The sequence below is a fragment of the Diabrotica virgifera genome, chromosome 9 (assembly GCF_917563875.1).
Source record: "Diabrotica virgifera virgifera chromosome 9, PGI_DIABVI_V3a".
In the NCBI taxonomy this organism is placed as follows: domain Eukaryota; kingdom Metazoa; phylum Arthropoda; class Insecta; order Coleoptera; family Chrysomelidae; genus Diabrotica; species Diabrotica virgifera.
Genome location: NC_065451.1, coordinates 149,677,074 through 149,700,311, shown reverse-complemented (window position 1 = coordinate 149,700,311; position 23,238 = coordinate 149,677,074). Strand labels below are relative to the sequence as shown.

At 35.0% G+C, this 23,238-nt stretch overlaps 1 long non-coding RNA gene across 1 annotated transcript; it reads right to left on the bottom strand.

Annotated features, from left to right (window-relative positions):
- Positions 1–3,180, bottom strand: LOC126892315 (uncharacterized). Its single transcript, XR_007700783.1, has 2 exons — positions 2,201–3,180; positions 1–2,140 (listed from the first exon to the last, which is right to left on the bottom strand). It is a non-coding gene; the product is annotated as an uncharacterized LOC126892315 (long non-coding RNA).
- Between the last annotated feature and the right edge of the window lie 20,058 nt (positions 3,181–23,238).

The window sequence follows — 23,238 nt, the reverse complement described above, 5'->3', positions numbered from 1 at the left end:
TTCGAATTATAAATTATATTTTGAGAATTTCAATTTTACAATACCAATTTTATTTTTTACAGATATATTCCCTACAGGCATTTCAAATTCATCCTTAAAATAAAATTTAATAGGTACCTGAAATGAACTTAAAAATTTCTGTTTTGAAAGGGTTGTAAATGCTCATCTATACCTACTCAGCATCATATTGAGAAATCACAGAATCGTAAATATACAGTAATGAGCACTCACACTAATAACCGGCAAAATAACGCAAAAGATGGAAATCATATTAACTTGTGAGATAAAAAGAGATGAAACTGGTAGAAGTGGAACTTATCGTTATAAACGAATAAATTAACATAACCTTGGATAAGAGTTTTAACCTGCTAACTCCATTTTTCACTTTGAGTGATATTGGGCTAGTTTCTGGGTCTGTGTATTTTCATACACCACCCCACAAACCCGCCGACACCAATGTAGTTTAGAAATAGCTATCTCTAAACTACAGTGGAACCAGCGGGCTTGTGGGACATGGTATGAAGGTACACAGACCTAGAAACTACCCCAATATCACTCACAGTGAAAAATTGAGTTAGCAGGTTAACACTCTTAGCCGACGATAACATTACATAGTTTCCCACCTTTAGATCTCTGTGACAGGAGTATTTTATAAAATTCTCCTGTCACAGTGACAGTTCTCATACTCATCTGATACGCCTTAAGGTGAGAAACTATGTAATGTAATGTTAATTTATATGTTTATATCGATAATTTCTCTCAGTTTCATCTCTTTTTACTTCAGAATGCATCCCATGTTTCCCATCTTTGGCATTATATCCCATATTTTGCCAGTTATTAGCATGCTCATCACTGCATATTGGACTTTTTACACATAGTATCTTAGAATCCCTTGGAAGTAAATAATAAATCGTGTACCTAGTTTTATTTTCATCAATAAATTCATGAAAGTATGACTGATGTTGAAAATTCATTTGACATATTGGCAAATAATTGTAATTCCTTCAGAGGAGATGTCCCTAGAAAGAATAACAGAAGTTTTATATTAAAATATATTAAAATCATATTGATTAGCAGAATAAATAGAGTTTTTAGGTTTAATTCTCTTTATTCACATAATTTAATACCAGATAATGTCGCCCTACTTCCATATGCTAATGACCTAGTTTTTTATATAACAGCCTAAACCCCATTTTGGACTCCATTCACATTAACCAATATTATCAGAAATTCATGAATAGTGTCACCACAATCTTCTTTAACAACATACTATTCTTTCATAGATCTGGTCGTTATCACAATATAATCCCATATATACCAAAAATTCATGCTCGAGTGAGAAATTGGAAAGCCAAGCAAAGGATAGGAAAGAGTGGAAGCCGATTCTGGAACAGGCCAAGACCCACCATGGGCTGTAGAGCCAATGCTGATACCTAAAAATGAACTCAAATATTTAGTGGTCTTTTTATCCCACAATCTTAACTAGAATAAGCATATTGAAAATATAATTGGAAAAGCTACTAAAGGCATGGCTGTGCTGCCTAGTAAGACCCATATAGATTTTTGAAGCATCTTTATGAAACCAGCACGTAAACAATTATTATAGATTTAAAAATTAGACTCGCTATGGATAGGGTAGTAAGATGATACAACGAATGCAGAGGTAACCGTCTATATTTGTTATCAATGGTTTCTAGGAACATGGTTTTTCAAAATAGATGTCAATGGTTTTTAGAGTTTAGATAAAGACAGTTATGTACCAAATTCATGAAAAAAATTTACACTTTCTCAGAATCATCCAACAATTAATTTGAAACATATACTCATACCTTCAGTTATATGTGTCATAGATTCCCTTAAGGCACTTTGCCACTGGTTGTAACTTCTCAATAGATGTGCCTACAGAATTACAAAATTATCATTCCAGTTTAAGAAAGAACACACCTTCAACTTGAATGTTTAATCTCAAGACATATTTCGTTTATTTTATTTTGCGTTGTTTTGCAACCCGCTTTTCAGTATTTCTGCAAAGGCCTGCTCCTCAAGATGTAAAGTGCATATTTAAAAGTTAATGTAACAATATTGAGGACTGTTCATAGAAAGTTTATCACATTGAACAATTTCTTTTCATTCTGCAAACCTAAAACGACAGCACGTCAAAAATGATGTCAATGATATTAAATAGAATTTACGTTCTTACCGATTTTCATCCATGGGCAACAGGAAGAAACCAATGAACTGTCAATACGGAATGAATCCGTATTGACAGTTCATTGGAAGAAACTCAAATTTTTATGGTGCCTGGAATTTTGCCACATAAATAAACACACATTGCCTTTGGGTTAAATTCATCATAATCCCAATTCAAAATCACCAACCTTCTTAGAAAAGTGGAGAAATACCACAGTAATGCATATTAAATTCGAAGTAAACCAACTTAACAATTGCAAAATATGAGAAAACAATAATAAATAACTCTACCCAAGTAGCAATTTTTCGACACATTGGTTGTCAGTACAAACAAATGCACTGTATATAACGTTGCCCGAGAGCATTTTCAGTTGTTTCGGCCAACGTCCCCTATCCCGACTGACATTACGATGTTACAACTTTAAGTAATACCTTTAGTTATACGGGCAACTAATTTATTACCATTGTGACAACTACATATCACAGTTCAGTTTTTTCAACAATCGCAACGACTTAAAAACGTTATAATGCTAAACTAATTTACGCCCTGGCCGATTTGGGTTTTCTGGCCGACTCTGAAGTTGTCTGTCACGACCCTAGGTGTTGTTCTAGGTGTATGACACCTTTGCGGCAACTTCAGAAGGAGAAAAAGAATTTACTTTATAACCTTATTTTTTTCTTATTATTATATGTTTTATTTTGCTGGAAATTTTCAATTTATTTAACAACCTGTTTGTTTGTTTTTTTAATAGCTGGTTTCATTCCATTGTCCACTGTTTTATCAGTAGATTTGATAACCTTAATCTTTCAATCTTTGTATCAGCTTTGCTAGATGGGGTTGCCAGGTAGTAGTTTTACTTTCAGTAATTTTGCTTTCACAAAATCAGTAGATTCTTTTTAGGCCATGTAAATACAGTATACTTATAATACAGTAATCTGCATATCCGTCTTAACTGTCCCAAGAATAATTCCAAAAAATTGGAAACCTAATTATTCCAAAACAACAACTGGTAATTACCATTTTTTAGCTAAAATCTACTAAATCAAAAACTAAAATATACTTAAGGATTTTTGGGATATATTTGGGATTTTTGATAATAAAAACAACAGCTAACTTAAGGGGATAGGAGCAAAATGTCGCCCGTTAAAATGTTCAATGTATTTTAAATGTTTTCATTTTTTGCGAATCCTGAGAAAACTAATAAGTATTTTGAAAAATTTAAACGCAGAAAGAAAGATTACGTTATTCCGAGGACCGAAAGTCCCTGAAAACTTCTATAATGTTTATTTTAATAAGTTACAGGGATGAAAAAAACAAAATGTAAAAAAAAGACAAAATGTAGTGTCATTTTAATTCCAAATATCTCATTAAAAAAAAAACGTTTTGGTTTTTCTAAATAATGCAGTCTTTCATTCTGCGTTTAAATTTTTCAAAAATACTTATTATAGTTTCCTCATGATTCGAAAAAAATGAATAGGTACATTTAACAACTAGAATATTTTGTCATCCACTAATTTTAACAGCTGCATGTCTGGATCAAATTCTTCAAACAATTGTTTCGCATTTAACATTAGAAACACGTGAACACAATATTTTGTGTTTTGCAAAGTTACATATGTTTAGATATTTTAGTTTTCCATCGTTAGCTTCTAATAGGCTCACCGAATGCCAGAACTCTTCAATAACACCTGAAATACTGCTTGCACTGTTTTGAAATCTGCAAGTTTGTTACACAAGAATCCAGTTTCATTTCTCTGTAATATTCATCATCTACGTCCTGAATCTTATTTTCGGTAATGACCTATTTATTCTGAATCTTATTTTCGGTCTAATTTTCGGATTGGGAAATTGTAACCAAATGTGTGAAAATTAATTTAGAAATGGGGTAAATACTATTAAAAAGCAAATTTTATTTTAGTCATAACAAAATGTTGAAATATACCAAAAATCTACTAAAAAATATTACCTACTAGAATATTTTAAAAAATATCAAAAATCTACTAAAAAAGTAGAAATCTCCTAAATGTGGCAACGCTGTTAAGGAGAATGCTACACTTTTGACACTGGTCACATGACCTCTCTGTCACCCAATAAGAGGGTGCGTTCTAAAATGGTTGGGATAGTCAGCGCGGCCGGGTTTGGTTGTGGTTGGCGATTGGACTTCTAAGTTGTCTTATCGGTCTAGGGTTGGTAATAAGGTATTTTTTTAGTAATACTGGTAATATTGTTTAATGCACCATTTTGGTTTTACTTGAGATTTTTGGGATGTAAAGAAAATGAAAACACAGAATATAAAAAATGCAGGCATTTTCTGATACCTTTAAAAGCACCATCAATACATTAAATTTATACAGAACATCTTTAACATAAATTTTGACTTTTATATTACAATTTGATTTTTTAAATTTGCATATTTTTTGTCAAAAATGTCGTAAAAAAGTAGCGCGTGTGTTTTTTAAAGGTGAAATATCCATATTTGACGGTAATCTGAGATGCGTTTATAAATTTCAGATCAGGTAATTTTGTTATGTCCTTTATGTATTTATATAAATTTAAATACCTAATACGATGTCAAAATAGTTACCTTTTTGGTTTTCGCATTCACCATACAGGTGTTAAAAATATAGGTAAAAAAACATAACTAGTCTGACTCCTTGAGCAACCATTGCACGCGCAGGTTCTTTTTATAGTCGCTTCAGTTGTCTTATGCAACGTTTACGAAACGATGTTGCTTCATAGGAGGTTGCCTAGGCAACGTCAAGACAACTCAAAAATCGTCCACCAAATTAGTGCAGAATAGGGTCGTCTTTTAGGCAATAACAACGTTGTAACAAAACGTTGCCACGCGGTAGACAACGTTGTCGCGTCGACAAATTGCTACTTGGGTAAATAAACAACTGTTTGTTTGGAATAAACATAAATAAAGGTTGTGTTTGGAATAAACATACTACATAAATAAACCAGGATTCAGATATACTCACTGTTGCCAAATGTCACCAATTTAGAGAGTTACTTGTGATTAATTGTTTGAATACATTCAATCAATAATTAGAAAATATTATTTTTCAAATTTTATACAAGTGTGTACGTAAAGGATTTTACCATTTATGAATTTAATTTTCAGCTTTTTGAAAAAGTCGATAATCATAATTATTTTATTATAATTTTGGAATATTCTTTATCGGAATATTTTAAATCTTGCAACAGCAACATTTTCCTCCTAGTCTACTGCGCAGTCTGCTAGGAGTTTCTGCAAGCGCAGGAACCGCATAAAAACTAGAGTGAACTAACTGATTCGTATGAGCAAAAAAACTGTGGTACTGTGTCAGAGGTTATTTCTTTATATTTTAAGTTAACGGAGTTTGAGATTTGTTTTAGCAGACTAACATGTGTCTGTACTTCGGCTTGAAAGGCAAGTTTTCTCGGTGTATCCACGTTAATAAATTTTTCTAATAGGTTTTCCAAAATTTTGTCATTGTTGGATATTGTAGTTTTGATAGGCAATAATTCTTTGTAAACAAGTAAAGTCCATTTGTCGTTAGATATTCGTATAGTTCCTTTTTCATGGAAAAATATTCCAATTGTGTTATTAATGGGAGTGAGGAGAATTTGGGATTGGACGATAGAAAGGAGTCCATAGAATCTGTAAAGGAAAATTATTCAAAATAAGGTTTTAGTCTGTCAAAATTTACTTTAGAAGTTTGGTTAGTTTTGGGATTTAGGATAATTGCGGAATTTGTAAAAATTTCTTGAATTTCGAAAGGTCCATTAAAAAGATTTTCCGATTTTGATTTAATTTGGGATTCTTTTACGTAGACTTTATCACCAATTTTAAAATCAGGTCTTTGTGCTGAAATATTTTCGTCAAATCTTACTTTCGCCTTTTCTTTCTGTCTCTCTGTTTTTGCTCTGGCTACTTTGTAAAAATATTCCATGCGATTATTCAGGTCTCGAATATATTTACTCATTAGTGTTTTTTGATTGTATAGAGTTTCTGGTGGTCGGCCTGCAGTGTGCCCAAATATAAGTTCATATGGTGTAAAACCGTGAGTTTTATTTTTTGTGTTGTTATAGCATATTATTGCATAAGGAAGTATAGTGAAGGGATGATCGTTTGGGTTTTCGGCTTGATTTGCTCTAATCATTTCTGAGAGTGTGGCATGAAATCTCTCTACGGATCCATTAGATTGTGGATGGTTAACACTAGAAAATGTTAGTTTGATGTCGTATAATTCGCATAGGTCTTTGATTATAGCATTCTCGAATTCTCGACCGCAGTCGCAATGAATTCTTAACGGTGTTCCATAGTGTTGAAAGAAGAGTAAAAGTGTCTTGGCTACTGTTACTGCTCTTTTGTCTTCTAAAGGATAGGCTTGTGTGAATTTTGTCAGTTCGTCACGAATAGTTAATGCATAATTTCTAGTTGGCAGGGGCGGATGGGCAAGTAAAATTCTACTGGGAGAATAAACGACGGCGGCCCAAAATTTAAATATATATATATATATATATATATATATATATATATATATATATATACACATGGGAGTTTTTTTGATTTTTTTAAACTATAGAAACTTGGAATCTAAAATACAAAGTTTGCTCTAGAAATTTCTATATTAAGATATTTAAGATATATAAATAACAAATTAATGTGTTATAAACTATAGGTGAATGAAATATCGTTTTACATATATAGCTATCACTAAATGGTTACCTATTATTTATTATATTAATACATTAAAGCGTCCTTCATTAATTTGGTTGTTTGACCCAAACGATTAATAATTTCATCATTGTTGATATCGCTCAGTATATCATTTTCAATATTCATCAGCATGAACGACTCGAGTCTATTATCAGACAAGGAGTTTCTTAATCTATTTTTGATAAATTTTAAAGTTGAAAACGATCGTTCACATGCCACTTGCGAGATGGGCAATGAAAGTATATATTGATAAGCCAATACCAGCGTGGAATAAGCCCCCTTAAACAAATTATATTTTAAAATTGAACCGTAGCAACAAATGACACAGTTCTGACATTTGTTAGATTCGATGCACACCCTTGATTTTGTACTCTGTTTTGTTATACAGTCATCTTCGTCTACATCTGACTGTTCAGAAGAAGAGTCGTCTAACCCCACATCAAGTCTAGCATAATTTATTTCATATGAATCTTCAATTGTTAATTTAATATGTTTCCAGTTGCTTGCAAAGCTTGCTAACTCTTCTTTCAACTTTGCAGGAGTTGCAGAAGAATCAAACTGTATTAAATTTTCTGACAATATTTTTAGAGAATTCTCAGGTAGCTCACCTTTGGCGATTTCTTCAAAATTATTTGGATCTAAAATGTTCTGATCCCTACATAATTCAGCGTTGTTTGCAAATCTTCTACTGATTGATTCTACTGCAGTATCCGCAATAACGTTAAAAAAAACAATTCTAAAATTTTCTTTTGGGCTTACTGGGATTTCATCAGAAGTTTTCTCATCAAAGAATTTCTTTTTCTTTTTTGATCGAAACTCGGGCAATTGTTCTTCAATAAAAAATTCGAAGTCTCTCCTTTCAAAAGAGAGTTTAGCCCACCCTACAAATTTATCTGCAGATGCTTCAATGTCTGGAAAATTTCGTTGCATTTTTTTAAACTCAGTATAGAATCGTTAACCATAAAGTTACATTTTAATAAATCTAACCCTGTTGTCTGAATATATCTTGATAAAGGGCCTGTTATAGAGAACAGTTTTAAGAATATGTGCCCAATTAAAATATTTTCGTATTTCAGTAATTGTGCTTTGTAATTTGCAGCAGTCGCTCTTGCATCTGGCTTAATTTTTTGTGAATTTTCAATTGTATTAAGAATGTCAATTAAATCAACGTACAGTGCTTTATTAGGTTCATTAAAATTACCAAAAATTTTACTGAGCGCTGCTTCCTTTGACCACCAACGAGTTTCTCCTATCAACTGAAGTTTCTGTGATCTAGCATTGTTGCCAATGTCCAACCAGTAACCCATGCGTTGATGAGATTCTTTAAAAAATGCTGCTATACAATTCAGTAATGAAAAAAATGATGCGGCCTTAATGTGGGATTTAAAAATGTCTGTCAGAACAAGATTTAAAATATGCGCATAACACCAAACATGAACATGATTTGAATTTTCCTGGACCATGAAACTGGAGAATCCCGAATATCTCCCTTGCATATTAGCCGCCCCATCAGTAGAGTCAGCAATACAATTTTTTTCATCCAAACCATTTTTTACCAGTATGTCATGAATCATGGTATGAAATCCCTTCCCTGTTGAATTGTGACAAGGAACAACTGCAAGAAGGCGTTCGTGAATTGTTCCGTTGTAAACATACCTGAAATAAAATAAAATAAGCAAAGGTGAAGATTTTATTATACTTACAATTTAACATACCTTGTTACAACTGAACATTGGTCTGTTACTGAAATATCTTGAGTGCTGTCTATTTCTATAGAGAACATAGTGGCAGTCTGTATCTCTGAAGAAATCTTCTTTAGAATAATTTCTGTGATTATGACAATGATTGAATTTACAGTAGTTTTTGACAAAAATGTGTAGAAATTTCCAGCTAGACGTTTGATTTTTCTATTGTGATAACTTTTGCTTTTTTTAACAATGGCGTCCAAATGTTTCTTCAAAATAACATCAAATTTCGATAAAAGTAAGATTATTTCCAAAAAATTACCATGATCTAGGTTTTCATTTTCTAGATTGTATGCAGCTTCATTTGCTGTGCCCCGATAAGAAAGTCCTCGTTTGCCAATTAGTTTTATAACATCAATAATAACATCCAAAACGTGCCGATTGCTTGCCACTTTTTTATTTCTCATTTCAACAACGTTTCCAAAAAGTATTTTTTCAATTGTTTGATTTTTAATATACATGAAATATGTTTCGCAGTTTTTTCCATGACTGATTGAACTTTCATGCTCATTTATTCGCTGATATACATGTTTCCAATCAGACATACCTCTTGCAAAAGCAGAACTTTGATCTTTATTACTCTCAACTGAATAAGCAAGACAAATTGTGCAGAAAAGTGCCTTTCTTTCTTCACTATAGCTCAACCATTTCCTTTTTGTTTTATTATTACGCGTAAACGCTTTTTCCACATTGAAAGGTACATCTTTTTGTGCGACAGGTACCTTTGGATGGAATTCAAAAAATAGCTGTAATTTATTGGGATCGGGACGGTCGAAGAAATTGCCAGATTCTGTCTCTTCCGGCTGTCCCAGCTTTAGTAGCGCCTCTTCGTCTTTAAGTGCCTTTTTTACATTAGCTTCACTATCGCTTTCATCACTTGTCTCTATGTCGTCGTCCGAGTCCTCTGACAGCTTTAACTCAGTTTCAAATTTAGTTTCTGAAACCGGTAAATTTTCTTCGGATTTTTGCTCTTGCTCTTGTTTTTCCGTGTTAATATCACTTTCTACCCCTGAAGTTGAAGGAACAGAATAACTATTGAGCAAATTATCCAAAGAGTGACATTTTTTTGCTATTTCACATCTTTTTTCTTCTCCCTTTCTAGTTTTTTTTCTTGTCCTCCTTTTCGTTTTGGTGGCATTGGTATTTGATTTTTTATTCACTTAGTATTATGGTTCTGACGGCTATCATACAAGCAGTTTTCGTCCTAACGTAACAAATTTCATAATTATTGAACAGCTAGAATAGGCGCTTTTTGAGCATGTTTATACAGAGTATTTCATAACTATACCTACAAACCTTTAAACGTGGTAGGATACATCACAACCAACATTCTTGCTTTATAAACAAACGCCCAAAAACGATTTGTTTGCGAATTAGACGTAAAAAAACACTTGAAAGCAATAGATTTTACAAATTTTATAGTTTTTTACAGAACTTAACAATACTACAAAACACTAAAAGTAAGTAAATTTTTTGTTTGGGAAAGAAGATGAAACAGAGTGTACGAGAATTTATTTTAATCGAATGATTTAAACAGAAAGCTTGCACCTGCCTAATTTATTAATGTGTTTATTTAAAAAAAATACGAACTTTTAGTACAGAATAACACCTTGTACTGTTTATCCGCGACTTTCCGGACACGGTGTATAGTGTTGAAACACCCTGTATAGTAAAAATTATTTTAAATAATTATTTCCTACCTTAAACTTCCACTCTAATAAATCGGCTTAAGTAATATAACGTTATTGGTTAATTTAGAAGTAGGTAAATGTTTATTATTATCCTTCTACGCCACTATTCAACTAATCCCGAAGTAAAAGCGCACGTCACATAATAATTCGTGTCTTTCGGAACCGGAACTAAGTGATAAGGCGTTAGTTAATCCAAAAGATTTCTGGCGACGCGACGGACGTAGAATTTGCAAACTCGCACAACCGCTGTCTCAAATAACGACAGTCGTCGACAGTAATAAACAAACTGTAAAACGAAAAATAATCCTTAGGGTCTCAAGGTCAAGGGGCTTCCTTTACTAAGAAAACAATGGGTGCGTTCGGACGACCATAGCGGCTGGCTGTCAGCAGAAATCGGCTGAGTGGTTGTATCCAGCCGTGATAGGGAAAGCTTAGTAAATCTCTCAGCGGCTGGCTTCCAGCGGTGACGTCTGACAGCTACTGCTGGCTCAGCTGTCCAGCCGCTGTGGTCGTCCGAACGCACCCAATAACTACGATTTATTTTATTTAGCGTATGGCTTAAGTATATCACAGAATATAGTTAGATTTATGCATTATACAATGCATCACAAACAGATGTCCAATTTTTTTATATATTCGATTGACCCTTCGGTTGCCATTACAAAGTCTATAGGGTCGCCTGTGTATGCTCTGCGTGGGCAGTCCTGAACAATGTGACTGATCGTCTGTCTTGCAGCGCCGCAGTCACAAGAAGGCGAGGGGAGTTTACCCCATCTGTGGAGGGAGTCGGCGCATCTTCCACAGTTTGTTCGAATTCGATTAAGGGCTGCCCAAATCTTACGGGGACGTTCAAATTCGCCAGGTTTCCCTATGATGTCCGGTAGACTATGGTAATGCGGATCTGTCCTACTTTCCCAATCTTCTCTCCATCGGGTATTTAAGTCAAAGTTGGATTGCTGCAGCGCTTGAGCAGATTGTAGAGGGGGTAACCTGGATCGGAGACGGTTTCCAAGAATATCGGGGATGTCGTTGTGGACTAGAAGCTGGCGACTGTCCATTATTTTGTTATATTCTTTAACCAATGCATGTTCGCGGCGTAGGTTGGGTGGTGCTATATTACTAAGGGTAGGTAGCCACATTGTAGGGGTGGGCTTAATTGTGCCTGTTATCATACGCATAGTACGGTTTAGTTGGGTGTCGACCAGGTGGGTATGCCTGCTATTTAGCCACACTGGAGCACAGTATTCTGCCACCGGATATATCAGGCCAAGAGCAGAGGATCTTAATGTTGATGCTGTGGACCCCCATGTAGTGCCGCAGAGTTTCTGTATTATATTGTTGCGTGTTTTCAATTTTGCTGCTGTTTTCGTCAGGTGTTCTCTGAATGTGAGCGTTCTGTCTAGAGTAACCCCAAGGTATTTCGGGTATTTATTGTGTTTTAACAGCTTGTTATTAAAATACACTCGCAATTCTCTGTTTGCCAACTTGTTGTTTAGATGAAAAGCTGATACTTCAGTTTTTGTAGTACTTGGCTGTAGTCTCCATTTCTTAAGGTATTCGCTGAGGATGGATAAGTCATTCGTGAGAGTGATTTCTGTAGTTTCTAAAGATTGGTGGCTTGTTGCAAGGGTCCAGTCGTCAGCATATCCAAACTTCCGAGATTCGGTTTCAGGCATGTCAGCAATATAGAGGCTGAAAAGTAAAGGGGCAAGGACAGAACCCTGTGGAAGACCATTGTTAAGTTTCATCTGTCTACTCGTCTCCTTTCCCATTATAACTTGGAAGGCTCTGTTGGTCAGCATGTTGTCAATGAGGTTAATTATCTTTCTGCAGGGGATAATGCGGGCCAGTTTATATATTAATCCCTGTCTCCAAACAGTATCATATGCTGCTGTTAGATCTATAAATACTGTTGCTGTCTTTTGTTTCTTTTGAAAACTAGCTTCTATAAAAGTTGTTAATGACAGCACTTGGTCCGTACAGCTTCGATGAGGGCGGAAGCCAGCTTGTTCAATGGGGACATTTTCTAGTATCCTGTGACTAATTCTGTTGAGGAGAAGCTTTTCTAATAGTTTATATACCATGCTGAGTAGAGCTATGGGGCGGTAGTTTTCTGGCTTATCGTTTGATTTGCCCGGTTTCGGAATTGCAATTATCTTTGTTCGCTTAAGTGAGAAAGGAATGTTACCTGACTGAAGTATATCATTAAAGAACATTGCAAGCCACTGTTTCGTGTATGCACCACTGTGTATCAAGAACTCTGGATGGATACCATCAAACCCAGGTGCTTTACCTGATTTCATTTCTTTCAGCGCATGTGTGATTTCAGAAATAAGTATTCTTGCTGAATATTCGGAGTTCGTTCTGTTCATTTGTTTTAATGCCCTTAAGTCTCTTTTCACGTTGGTAGTATGTGTTCGATCTCGTGGAGCTCTGGATAGAGATACTATATGGGAGGCAACCTTGTTAGGAGACATTTTAGACTCTCTGGATTCCAGCTGGTTAGCTCCTCCAATTTTCCGCAACAAGGACCATGCCTGCCGGCTTGATTTTTTGAAGTCAAGGTTTTCGACAGTCTTTATCCATTTTTGGCGTCTAGCTGTATCGATGTTGTGTAAAAGCTCATCGGCTATTTCTCGGTCACCACTTTCGAGAAACTTCGTGTATAAGTCTTCACATGTTTCAGTCCATCCAGGCACATATTCTTTGCGATACCCCCTAGGGATGGTTTTCTTGGCAGTGCTTATTACTGCGCCCACAAACCTCTCATAATGTTTGCTGGTTGGAGGGACCCAGCTCAAGGTCCGGTCTAGTTGTTCAGAGAATTTCTTCCAGTTTGCTTTTCTAAGATTCCACCTGGGTCGAGGATATGATCTAATTATTGGAATTGATATTCCGATGGTGATAAGCACCGGACGATGTTGAGTATGTGGGAAGTCTGCAAGGACACTTCTCGCAGTTGTTAGTGGTCTGTCATTGGTATCTTTTGAGACAAAACATAGGTCTGGGTTATATTCTTTTCTCCATGCAGCTGATTTAAATGTTCCTCTGTCTTTGGCATCAAAAACTAGGTATGTGTTTTGCTCTTCGGACCATTCTACTAGTGCCTCCCCATTTTCATCATTCGTGGTGTACTTACACATTTCGTGGTGGCTGTTGAAGTCGCCGATGTATATAGTAGGATGTGGATGAGTCTTTAGCACTTCTGGGTTCCATGTAGTGGCTGGAGGTTTGTATATGTTAACTACGGTAATATCTCCAATCTTGGTGACTACTTCATGTATATTATTTTCATTGGAAGCAGAAAGTAGGAAACCATTTTCTATATTGCAGCGAATGTAGGTTGCGACGCCGTAATGTTTATCATAGGTGGCTCCCAGTAAATCGTAGCCAGGTATCTTTCCCCTTAAATCAAGCTGGACTTTGTCTTCAGTATGGGTCTCTTGTATGGCAACCAGGTCAATGTCGTTATCGTGTAGGATTTTTTGCAACACTTGGCATTTTGCCTGGCTTATGCCCTCGATGTTAAGGTGACAGACTCGGATACACGGTCCGAGATCTCTAGTCAGTTGGTTCTGAGAAGAACCTTTATTTGTTCCCATCGTATGTTTACGTATAGATAAGATTTCTGTTTGTGACTTACTGATTTCTGTTTCTGTTTGTGAATAACTACGATGACTGATACAAACTGTAAGCCGGGAGTGCATATTGTCCGCAGATGTTTTTAACATAGGCCAGTGCCAGACACACATTGTGTTTAAGTTTATTTTCGTGTTTCTTGCTGGGTAAATTTTAATACAATAATAGCTTACAAAAATAGCAGGTAGCATTTAGCAGGTATACGCTGTTTGAGGGAGCTTAGAAAATAACATAATAAAGAACAGCGCTGGACCAGTCTTTAAAGAAAGTATACATCCTGTTTACTTTTGTTGAACATAATTTTTGGTTCTTTTCTTACTTTTATAGTCTAGTCTAGGTATTTGCTAGGTCTAGGTGCAACCGTATCAGTATTTTTACATCGATTTATAAAAATCAAGATTCATGCAGTTGAAAAATTAAGGGTTTAGGTCCGCGCGTGGCAGCCCACAAACGACGGCCCACCGGGAAAATTCCCGGTATCCCGGTGGGCCCATCCGCCCCTGCTAGTTGGGTATTCGAATATGTCCATATTGATTCTTTCGAATGGTGTTTTTGGAGTTTCTGTTATGACTAGTGGTCCACTTAAGTTTTTTCTACAAATTTTAACTTTTTGGCAAATTTCACATGCTTTTACAAATTTCTCTACATCTTTTGTTAAATTTTTCCAATTATATTTTTGTTTTATTCTTCTGACAGTTTCGTTTATTCCACGGTGTAAATTATTTTTACCACAATGGTAATGATCTAAAATTTGAGGGATTTCGTCTTCGCTGGCTGTTTTAATTATATTTTGACAGATTCTTAATTTTAATTCTTTGTCAGCAAAAATATAAGAAAATATCTCTAGAATAGGTAGTTCGAGATTATTTTCGACACAATATATTTTTGATTCATCGAATTGATCTTTATTTGCAAAAAGTACAAGAAACAGGTGTGATATTACTCGTTCGGGATCAAAAGGTAATGGTATAATAAAATATTTTCGATCTTTTACTGTTTTGCTGTGTACAATATTAATTCTTCTGTTATATTCCATGTTTTCTTCGAATATGTCATTCATTATTTTCTCGTGAAGTTCTTCAAGTTTATTTTGCCAGAAAAAGGTAACAATATTTTTGTTAGATTTGTCTAATAAGTCCGTATTCGATAGTTCAACTTTAGAATAATCGATTATCGACTTAGTTCTATAAAGTTCGATAAACTTGTCATGTTCTTCGGACATTTTTTCTATATCTTCTTCATCGTTGTCTTCCTCGTTTTCTTGTGTGTCCGTGTCGTCTTCATTCGATGCATGTAATGTGATTTTCGATTGAAAGTTTGCACAATCCTTAAAATGGTTAATCTTAATCCTTGAGAGGGCATCAGCGTTTCTGTTTATTTTTCCTGCACGATGTTCTATTTTATAATTGTATTCTTCGAGTTTTAGGCGCCACCGCGCTAATCGGCTTCCGGGATCTTTTATCGAGAAAAGCCATGTAAGGGGTCTATGATCGGTAATAAGTGTGAATTTTCGGCCAAAAAGGTATGGTCTAAAATGTTTGACTGCCCACACAATAGCTAGTAATTCTCTCTCTATGGTTGAATATTTTGTTTCTGCACCGCATAACGTTCTGGAGGCATAAGCTATGGGTAAATCTTTTCCTATTGGGCCTTGTGATAGAACGGCTCCAATCGCGAATGCACTAGCGTCAGTTGTTAGTAAAAATGGTTCCTCAAAATTCGGATATATGAGTATTGGATCTGATGTTAGAATATTTTTGAGTTCGTTAAAGGCTTCTTTGCATTCAGAATTAAAGATAAAAGGAACGTCTTTCTGGAGTAGTTTCGTAAGTGGTTTAGAAATTTTTGCAAAATTTGGAATAAATCTTCTGTAGTAACCGGCTAAGCCTAGAAATGATTTTATTTCTTTTGTGTTCTTTGGTTCCGGGAAGTTTTTGATGCAAGAAATTTTAGCTGGATTTGTTTTTACACCATTTTCTGTTACAAGGTGGCCCAAATATGCCACTTCTTTTCTTAAAAATTCGCATTTGTCTGGCTGTATTTTTAAATTTGCTTTTCGTAACCTTTTAAAAACTTCTGTTAGTCGTGACATGTGATCATGGATAGTGGGTGAGTAGATAATGATGTCATCCATGTATACTAGGCCTCTTTCGTTTTGTATTCCCAAGAGGATGTTGTCCATTACTCTTTGGAAAGTAGATGGAGCATTCATTAGTCCGAATGGCATGCGGACAAATTCATAATGCCCATTTTCGACGGAAAAGGCCGTTTTCTGGATGTCTTGTGGCTCTATTTCAATCTGGTGAAATCCAGATGCTAAATCTAGTGTTGTGAAGTATTGGCATCTTCCTAATTGGTCTAATAGTTCTGATATTTGTGGTAGAGGATAACGGTCTTGTACTGTCAGTTCGTTAAGCTTGCGATAATCAATAACAACTCGCCATTTTTGTTTTCCTGAGGCATCCAATTTCTTCGGTACAACCCAGACTGGACTAGAATATGGCGACACGCTTTTCTGGATTATTCCTTCTTCTAACATTTTATTAATTTGCGTCTTTACCTCTTCCTTATGTATTTGAGGATATCTATAGGATTTAGTGAAGATAGGTTTAGCGTTGTTTGTATCGATTTTGTGCTTGATTTCGTTTGTGAAAGTCAATTTGTCGCCTTCGACGTAAAATATATCTGCATATTCAGTACAGATATCTAAAATCAGTTCTTGTTCTTCGCAATTTAGGTGATCAATTCTTAGTTGTTCTTTAATTATTCTTGTTCTATCTACTACGGGTTCTTCAAAATCATTTCCGTTGTAGGCTAGGATTGTCTCCGAATTTTTGAAAGGTTCGATTGAAATGTCTGAAAATTCGATTGTCTTCGGCATAGCATTAGCATTTAGGACGGAAGTTAAGAATTCTCCATTTTCGTCAACATGGACTAATGCATGAGGTAATCTAACTTTTTCTATTTCTTGTGCTGATAATATGGCATCTGTATTTGATAAGTTGCATTTTAGTCTGCATATTTGTTCGGTCCGGCTGTCAATGGTAATTATGTTTTTTCCTTTTATTCGTTTTCTCTCCGGTCTTTCAAGATTTTTGTCTTGATCTCGGTTATTTACGATAGTGTATTTTTCATTCATAGGGTTTTGGTATTTTAAATTTGATTCCTGTTTAGAATCTGGTTTAATTTTTATTTTAGGTTCGTTTTGTCTTGTTTCTGTAGGGTGTGTCGGTGATATGTCTTTAGGAGGTGTGTTTGTATCGTGTCCTACCTTGTGAAGGGTGAGAGTTTTAAAATTTGTATGCAACTGTCGGGATTTGAGATCTATTACGCATTCATAATGATCTAGAAAGTCTAGGCCTATTATGCCATCGAAATCAATGTCTAAATTGAAAATAAATACTTTGTGAGGATTATCGTCAGTGAAGGGAATAAGGACAGATTCTGTTATTAACAATTTTTGATCGGTTATACCTTGGATAGTAACGTTTTCAGGAAATCTATTATGATAATTACGTGCTGTGTTTTCTTTGAAAACAGTGATTCCAGCACCTGTGTCGATTAAAAGTTTAAAAGTTTTGGTAGCATCGTTAATGTAATATAAATTTTTTGAACTCATGGTATGAAATGGGGTTACAGGAACCTTTGTTCCGGAAAATTGAGATCCGGATGAAAATTGTCCAAGTTGAGTGCTTGGATTTGTTCTTGGATATTCGTAATATCCGTTGAATGGTTCGTATGGTTGGGAGGATGATTTTGATTCTGAAGTGAAAGAAAATCCTGATAATTTTCTGTGTTGAGTGTGTTAGCTGTGGTTTCGTAAAAGTTATCGGTTTGTGGATTATTTTCTGTATAATAATCTGTTTCATAGTTTTCATAGTTATCGGTATTATAATAATTATTTGTATAATAATCGTCTGTAGAATAGTTAGTCGTCATTTCATCAGGGTATTCGTTTAAAACATGTGCCCTTTGAAAATGTGGGTTTCTTTGAATAACGGATGGACGATTTTGATTTTGATTTTGATTCTGAGATGAAAAGGAAGGTCTCTGTTGGTTGAAATTTGGATTGTTTGAGGAATATTGATTCCTATTAGGGTTTTGATTGTTTTGATAGTTGTTAGGTCCATTATTATATTGGTTTTGATAACCGTTAGGCCTAGAAAAAGATTGATTTGCTTGTACGAAACGGGAAGAGCGGCATTCAAAATTTTGATGACCTATTCGGCCACAATTTGTGCATTTTGTAAATTGAGACGAGGGTCTTCTAATTGGCTGAGAGGGTTTAGGAATAGTTGTCTTAGAATTGGATTTTTGTTCTTCAAAATATGACAATTGAAGTTCGCGTCGGATACGATTGCTTGCTTCAATGAGATCTTTAGGGTTACTAGCCCTAATAATTTGTCCTAGACGAGGTTCTAAACCGGTTAAAAGTGTGTTTAGGGCCATGGTATCGATTAAATCACATTGGGCGGTTTTTTGTTCTGCGGATAAATCTGCAATTTGGATCGAGGCGTACATTTTTGCATTTAAAACTTGTAAGCGGTTAAAGAAAGTTAGAGGAGATTCGTTAGATAGTTGTCTTAGTCTTTGTAAGTCTTGTATTAAAGAAGTCAGGTCTCTACTGTCTCCGAAATGTAGATTTAGTAATTGTTTTATTTCTTTATAAGAAAGTGGTTTTCTAGAATTAATAAGCTGTGCAGCTTTACCTTTGAGTTTATTTTTTATGTGAATCGTTAAAAGAACGCGCTGATCACCTGTGGCCATCTTAACAGCACAGTCGCATGCATCTAAAAATGTTGAAAGAGAAATCGGATCGCCTTCAAATTCTGGGATAATGGAAAAAATTTCCGAAAGCTTATATGGTTCAATATCTTGTTGAGTTTGGGAACGTGTCTCGGGCATTTTGCGGGATATTTTTAAACGAATATGAAAAAAGAAGTATGGAGAAATATAAAATGTCTGAATGTAAGGGAGATAAAAAAATGTGGTGGTATATAAAGGGCAAAAATGAATCAATAAAAATAAAAATGTTATATAGAGACAGAAAATGTATCAATAAAATATCAAATAATATATCAATAAAAATGTATCAAATATATCAATAAAAAAAATAGCAATAGAAAATATACCAAAAATATAGCAAGTAATAAAAATATGTCAATAAAATATGTCAGAAATATACCAAGTAATAAAAAAATATGTCAGTAAAATATCAGTATAAAATCGTATAAGGAAAAATGTCAATATTAATACTTTCAAATATTAGATAATCAACTTGTATTTTTTGTATTTTGATTAATTGACTTGCAGTATAGTCAATTTTGTAAATTATTATAACAAAAATTTTTTAACGGGATGATTCAAAATCAACTTACATAAAGAAGAACATCAGGACGCCTTGTTCTCTCTGCTCAGCTACCAGGGGCTTCACTAGGTGTTCCTTCCGTAGATCACAGGAGTGAGGTTGTTCGGAGATTCTTTCTTCTTTAAGGGTCGTCTTGTTCTCTCTGCTCGGCTACCAGGGGCTTCACTGGGTGTTCCTTCCGTAGTTCACAGGAGTGAGGACTTCCGTAGATTCTTTGATCCGTTAAGGGATGAGAATCCGCCGCTGCCAGTGAGTATACACGTGTTCTAGCAACGTTAAACGGATCCTACTGACTGCGCCAATTGTTAGATCACTGATCACGTATTTGACTTTTTAAAAAAAGATTTTATTTGTTACACAATAAGTTTACATAATAGTACAAAGTTAACTGGACTGGTCGAAGTTGCAGCTAAGAGTGGTCCCGGCATCTGAAAATGGTAATTTATAGGTTTGGTATAAAGTGCTGAATCGCTCTTCCCATGAATGTTGGCCAACGGTTCGTACAAAGTTCCTCTGCTGCTTGCTCAGCGGTTTCTGTGGGAATGGTATGATGAAATATGAAGTCGGCGAACTTAGGCTAGTTCAAGGTTAATATTTTCTCATATAACATATATATATATATATATATATATATATATATATATATATATATATATATATATATATATATATATAAAGGGTTGTCTACAGCTAATGCCGTTTCCCTTCCGTCAGCCAGGACTTCCATTTTTTTTCGATCTTCCCAGTCTCCGTCTTCCAATCCTTTCTTAGACATGGCTTCGTTGACTTCATTTTTCCAAGATCTCGGTCGTCCTCTTCTTCTCGTTCCTCTTGGGCTCCATTCTGCAACCTTGTTTATCCAAGTGTTTTCTGCTCTGCGTACGTGGCCGTACCATTTCAGTCTTCTCTCGTCTATATATTGCAGGGCATCTTTTTCCACTTGCATTCTTCTCCTTATCTCCTCATTTGTTATTCTGTCTCTTCGGTTGAGACCACAGCATCTTCTCAAGTATTCCATTTCGGTTGCCAGAATGCTTTTTTGGGTTTTTTTGTTTATGACCCAAATTTCTGCGGCATATGTCATGATGCTTCTTACTATTGTTTGGTATATCATTCTTTTTGTTTTTCCCTTGATGTTCTTATTCCAGATTACATTATGGAGTTGTCTGATGCAAGATCTTGTTTGTCCCAATCTACTTTTTATTTCTGCTTCTGTTGTTCCGTTTTTCGACATTATAAAGCCCAAATATTTAAAATTCTTCGTTCCTTTTATTTCAACTTGTTCTTCTACTTCTAAGTTTTTTACGTCTTCTTCCGATATTACTAAGTATTCCGTTTTCTTCATATTTATTTCCAGGCCCACCTTTTTGTATTCCTCTTTTAGTTTTCTTACCATGTAACTGATATCCTCTTCATCTTGAGCCATCACCACCTGATCGTCTGCGAAACACAATGTGTAGAGATAATCGTCCCTTATCGGTATTCCCATACCCCTACACTTTGTCTTCCAAGTTGTTAGTGCGTGTTCTAAAACTATTTTAAATAGAGTCGGTGAAGTTGGGCATCCCTGTAGTAATCCTTTTGTTGTTTTGAAGTTAGCAACTACCTTGTTTCCGATTTTTATATTTACTTCATTTCCACTGTACATGTTTTTGATTGCTTGTGTTAGGTTAGGTGGTATCCCTATGTTAGTCATTGCTTTGTACAGTTATTTCCTTGGCACGGTGTCGTATGCCTTCCTAAGGTCTATAAACGCCATGTGTACATCTTTGTTCTTAGCTCTTTTTTTCTCTATTGTCTGTTGTATTGTATGGATATGATCTAGACATGATTTCCCTGCTGTGAAACCTGCTTGTTCTTCTCCGATTTTAACTTCTATATTTTTCTCTATTTTGTTCCTGAGGATCCTCCCATACAGTCTTCCCATTGTAGCGATGACGCTTATCCCCCTGTAATTTTCGCAATCTTTTCTGTTACCTTTTTTGTATATCGATGTTATGTAGGCTTCCTGCCATTGTTTAGGGATGTCCTCTCCATTTATTGCTCTTTCCATGATTCGACATATCATTCTTCTTAATTTCTCTGTTCCGTATTTGATTAGTTCCGCCACAATTCCTCCTGGGCCTCCAGCTTTATTGTTCTTCATGGAATTTATTGCTTGTTTCATCTCTTTGTCTGTTATGACTATTTTTTCTTCCTCTGTGGTCATTATTTTTTGTTCGTCTCCATCGATGCTGAATTCTGGTCTTTGCTCTATCAGTAGATTTTTATAGTGGTTCTCCCACTCGTCGTCTGGTATGTATTGTATAAAAGTTTTCTCTTTCCTGTTAGTTCGTAATGATTTCACAATTTTTCAGGCTTCTGAACTTCTTGTTCCTCCCATATTCTGTTCTATACTTCTATAGGACCTTTCCCATTGTTCATTTTTTTCTTTCGTTGTAATAGCCCTAACTTCTCTGTTCTTATTTCTATATTTACGGAGGTCTTGTGGATCTTTTGTGCTTAGGTATTTATGGTATAGTTCTTTTTTTTCTTTTATTTTCTCTAAGGTGTCTTCGTGGAATTCCCATTTGTAATTTTTATCTCTTGTATTTTCTATTTCTCCTAGCGCTTCCAGACCTGCTTGTATTATGCTTTCTCTTATGTGTTCGTATGTACTGTTGATATTCTCCTCAAAACGAAATTCAATTAGTATCAATATTAACAAATTATTCATTATTACTATCACTTGATATGTACCATATCATGTTCTGGCTACTTAAACTTTTCTTAATTTTGACATATCAACTTATGCCACTGCATATAACACCTTCATTTTTCACTTAGGTATATATCTACTTATGCCACCTTGTTAAACATCCTTTTTAGAGTACATATCAATTGAAAACCAAAAACACGATTTTTTGGACATATTAACTTCTGCCATAACACCACAGTTAAGTTGAATTTTCATTGAAGAGTACCCATGACAATTATCGCTACTAACTATGAGATTTTTGGATAAAGAAATAATAGCAGATACTTTATTCTTTGTAGAACTATCAATAATATCAGAGCATAGTTTTAGTTCTCGTGTGAGTCGGACGTGTCAATAGCCGGTGCTGACGAGTAATCTAAACGCTTTATTAATACGTATCGATAATTATTCAACTAATATATAGACTAATAACTCGCGTTTTTGTTTCTATTTTTTAATTAAATGGGTGCGGACACGGGCGGTAAACCGCCCCCTGAACCTGATGGACCTCCCAATACCACCGTTAGTAGTCCAGATATTGAAATGGAATCGCCTAGCAATTTTAAAGATTTTAGTAAGGCTGAACTCAACCAAACTGTAAGTACTTCCGATTCTATTAAATCTAACGATGACATACAAAAAGAAATTTTTAAGTATACCATAAATGACCGTGGCCCGTTTCATATACAGTGATGAGCGCACTAATAACCGGCAAAATAACGCAAAAGATGGAAAACATATTATGAGATAAAAAGAGATGAACCTAGTGGAGGTGTTAAATTTAGCGATAGTAACTTATAGATTGACATTATATTGATTGTTTCCCACCTTTAGACGTATCGAACGAATTTGAGAAATGACACTGTCACAGTGACAGTTTTAGTTGACATACTCCTCTGATACGTCTAAAGGTGGGAAACAATCAATATAATGTCAATTTATATGTTACTATCGCGAAATTTAACAACTCTACTAGTTTTATTTCTTTTTATCTCACAGTTTAATATGTTTTCCATCTTTTGCGCTATTTTGCCGGTTATTAGCACGCTCATCACTGTATATGAAATAAGGATAGTGATTTTAAAGGTAAACTTAATGCATTAAAAATTGGTGACATTATTCTTACAAAATTCCCAGAATTGGATAATAAAATAATTAGTAT